The sequence below is a fragment of the Ixodes scapularis genome, unplaced genomic scaffold (assembly GCF_016920785.2).
Source record: "Ixodes scapularis isolate PalLabHiFi unplaced genomic scaffold, ASM1692078v2 PGA_scaffold1__304_contigs__length_218370807, whole genome shotgun sequence".
In the NCBI taxonomy this organism is placed as follows: Eukaryota; Metazoa; Arthropoda; class Arachnida; order Ixodida; family Ixodidae; genus Ixodes; species Ixodes scapularis.
In genome coordinates this window covers 73,311,062-73,315,291 of record NW_024609846.1, presented here as the reverse complement: position 1 = coordinate 73,315,291, position 4,230 = coordinate 73,311,062, and the positions used below count along the sequence as shown (strand labels likewise).

Below are 4,230 nucleotides of genomic sequence, written 5' to 3'. Positions count from 1 at the left end.
GGAAAGCGACGCTGGCAAGCCAACGTGGCAAGAGTTAATCGAAAATCCAAACGAAGTTTATTGAAATTTGACGCGCGTGCAGGCAGCACCACACTGATTTATACATCTGCCCTTTCATTGATTTTATATTTTAATATTCTGTCAGCTGTACGGACTGTGGTAATGCCAATATTTTGAAAAGCTTTATGAAGCCGCTTCTGTTTACACACATCTCAAAGAGTCATAATTTATGTTGTTGGCGTATGCAGCGTGGTAATGGTACCATAGAATGATCGAAGAATAAGTTAACAGAGCTCACTCGCGACCCAGTCAAATAAAAACGCTAGTTCATTGTGCTTTGCATTCGGGTGGAGAGGGCCACGTGATGCACCGCTGGCGCGTTTTTGGTCGCCGGTGCCACAGGCAAGGGCTCGAAGGCAATTAATTACCCGAATTCGCCATAAATACCGCAGAAATTTTGCGAGATCATGATGTTGGATTAATATGGGTTCGAAATGAGAGAGGTAAAAAAAATAAGAGAAGTCTTTCTGAAAATGGTCAAAACCAGAAAGTATGTTTTGAGAAAAGTTGAAAGGAGAAAGATTAAAATGAGAAAAGTCGTCTTGAGAAGGGTCAAAACCCGAAAGTTTGTTTTGAGAACGGTTTAAATGAGAAAGGGAGAAACGCGAAAGTTGTTTTGCGCTGGGTTGAAATGAGAAGGTAAAAACGAGAAGGTAGAAATGCGAACGGGTTCAAATGAGAACCACCCTACCGGCTACACGGAGACAGAGGCCTTCGGATCCTAGGCCTAACGGCCGAATTTGAAAGTCGCCTGCGGTCCGGCGATCGGACGAGTCGAGCCGGCCGCGCTGTGCTGACCCCGGCTGACCACGCCTCGTTGAACTATGAGAGGCGTCATCGAGTTGAGAGCCAGAGACGCAGTAGAAACGGACCGTAAAACATCTGTCCCGTAAAACGCAGAAGGAGCCAGCGATGCCAAAACCACTACGTCGCCATCTCCGCGACGACCGGAAGCGTGGAAGCCGGGACTGGCCGGGAAGTTAGAAAAGGCGCTGCAGCGGAAGCCACTGGGCGGAAGCTTTACGTTTCGGTTTCGCTTTTCTCCGACGCCGGCCACGGTCGCGGGCTGGTGGGTTTGCGGCTGTTTGCGACGACGCGAGGGGCCACGAAAAGACGCCGAGTTGGCCGAGTACGAGTCACGGCCCACGATACGAGCAACGGGCCGTTTGCCGCTGTCGACCGGCGATGCGGTATCCGCGGCTTAGTGTCACGATCGGTTTGTTGCCGTGCACGTTCAAAGCTCGAAGTTATGCATTTCCGTCAGTTCCGTTCCGGCACCAGCAGCACCACTTTTTCCGGTGCATCGCACGTGGAGGCCTTTCGACGCATTCAGTGAACGTAAAGCTCGTGCCCGCTGTCTTCAGCGCTGTGTTAGAAGTTGGGAGACGGAAGAAGCATCAAAACCAAGGCGTTTAGGACTCCAGTCCGGGCCGCCGGTCCACTCTGAACGAGAGGCGACGTGTGAGTGCACGCTTTGAGGAAGCCTCCTCGTTTCGCCGCGCCAGACCTCGCCGATCGCGAGCGGACCAACCGGACCCCGAGTCCGAGAGGCTCTTGCGCAGCCAGGAACGGCACCGAGGTAGGAGCTGCTCGTTCTGCGCTACCATGCAGTGCTCTACAGTGCTCGGAGCTCTCGGCGTCATTCGTGCTTGCACCGAAGCCTCTGTGACCCCATTGGACGCGCAAGTCGTACTTCGCAAAGGTTTGGACGGGGCCGCCCTCACCGAGCAGCTCCGCTATACTCCACTTACTTATGATCGTAATAAAAGCTTGCGTTTGTTCTCGGGAAAAAAATTGCGGGACCCCTCTCCGCGCCGCCGACGAGGTTGGCCGCCGCCATGTTCTCATCTGTTCACTCGCTCCCTCAGCGAGCGCCTTCCGATAATCCTCCCCGTTTTAAAATGCGATGCGATCTTCGTTTACATGGGCTGAATGAATGCGGACTCGCTATCTCGATCCACCTCTGTCTAGTGACTTTAATGCGATGCGCTTTGAGCATTATGCCGTTTACATGACCGCATACTGAATGCGGCAACTGGATTCAATGCGACTAAGTCGCATTCATGTAAACGCGGCTTATGCTCTTTTTCGACATGTATGGTGTATATAACGATACCGGTGGTGAACGATGGACGTTTTTGTTGGAAGATGTCGGTCGTCTTTCTGCATGTATTGTTTGGTTATACCGGTGGTCTTGTGGTATAAGTGTTTTGTTGGAAAGATGTCTGTCGCCTACGTCATCGGACGCAAAATCATACCAGCCATACCGAATCATATCGGCGAGCAAACCGGCTGCCAGTATAGACAGACCCGGAGCCATAGCGGTGCAGGTATCTCCAGTTATGGAGAACGCCAAACGAAACTAGCTGCATGTATAATAACAAGAAATTATGGGGTTGTCATACCAAAAGTGTACAAGCTGCAGGTTTGTTTATTGTACGTTTTTCCAATAGGGATTCGCTGTATAAAAACCAAGTCAAGCTATAAAAAAAAATGTTGATTGGGTGGAAACAAGAATGAAACAACAAAAGGAGGACATAAATGATCGACATGTGTTATGGGATTGTCAAGTGGACTGATACCATCAATTGGCGAAGACACTGATGCAATGTCAAGTATGTTAACCGCTGAGTTCTGTAGCTGATTGCACTGTTCAAACCCATTTATATACGTAAAATCTACTACGCTTGACGCCTTTGATTCAAGATCATTACCATCCGCTGTTACATCTGTCACCCAGTTTATCCCCGGAATATTAAAGTCTCCATAAATGTGAACGCGAAACATTGACACATCTAAATTTTGCTCTAGAGCTCTCAGCTCTGCCACAAAATTATCAGAGCTAAACTGGGGTCGAACATAATAGTTTCCAATTAAGAAATTGACTCCATCATTCGATGCAAGCCCTACCCAAACGCATTCCGAGTAAGACTCTAGATCTTGCGTTCTCCCTGTTCGCAAAGAAGTATTCACGGCTGTAAGTACACCACCGCCATATTTTTGCCCCGTGCTTGCGTAATTTCGATATCGGCGAAAACGGAATAACACGGGGGGGGGGGGGGGGGGGGGGGAAACAATCGGTGCTAGGAATACCTTCCTCCAGCCACGTCTTTGTAAGGCATAACACGGTAAAGGAACTTCCTAAAGTTCCAGACATCAGCTCAGAAAATTTCGTTCTGATACCACGTACGTTTTGGTAATAAACCCTGCACTCCATTGTGTTAGTTATCACCGGCGATCTCAGTATCATCTGGCATATTTCTTAACTTTCCGAAATTGGGTCGAAAAAGGCATCCAGTCGGCCAAATTTCTGCGGGGTTGAGTGTTTCAAAATCGTTAATATCAACAGATACATTGAAAGAAGCGTAGCTCTCATGCTTAGACACAAGCTTAGTGCATACGGCAGTCTTTCCTTTCACAGCAGCGGCTACAACTTCTGAAATGCCCGAAACCGTCGTACTTGGGGCCAGTCTGGAGACAGAGAGCGCACGGGCGAAGTGGTGGTCATGGTACCGAGGCAGAGGATAAACAAGTTCGAAAGGAATCAGGTTCGCCAAACTCTGCTAAATTGAAATAAAAGAAAAACAACGAAACAAGTTCTTGCTTTACAAAATCAACAATAAAAATAGAAAATATTAGAAAAGACGAATGAAACAGTGTCAACAGCTGCCGAAGCCACCGAGCTGACTACCTGTATCCCAAACTTGTGATTGCCTGGTAAGTGATAATTTTCGATTCAGGTACTGGATAATGAAATAAATGTGTATATTGAAATGATAAAAAGTGCGGGCCCGTCCGGGATTTGAACCCGGGACCTCTCGCACCCAAAGCGAGAATCATACCCCTAGACCAACGAGCCCAGCTATTCGACTTGGGGCACTTACCGTGCACAACGTCGAGCAAAGCCTATCTTTGAACTGGTTTCTGGTCGGTGTCGGCGAAAAAATGAAGGAGCACGTCGCTATCTCAAGTGACCTTGCTCACCCCGCCGGAATAGTTTCACTGACGTCCGCTTTACGGTCGTTCAACATTGCATGGCCTCTTGTTCCTGGTATATGGCATTTCGATGTTTTGTATATGAATATTTCTTCTGTTTGTTTCCTCGATGTTTAGCATTTGCAAAATGTGGAATGAAAAAAATAGAAAAAAGAGTTCTCTTGGTATCAATGA

At 48.2% G+C, this 4,230-nt stretch overlaps 1 non-coding gene across 1 annotated transcript; it reads right to left on the bottom strand.

Moving 5' to 3' along the window:
* Window positions 1-3,847: 3,847 nt before the first annotated feature.
* Trnap-ugg lies at window positions 3,848-3,919 on the bottom strand. Its single transcript has one exon. It is a non-coding gene; the product is annotated as a tRNA-Pro (tRNA).
* Between the last annotated feature and the right edge of the window lie 311 nt (window positions 3,920-4,230).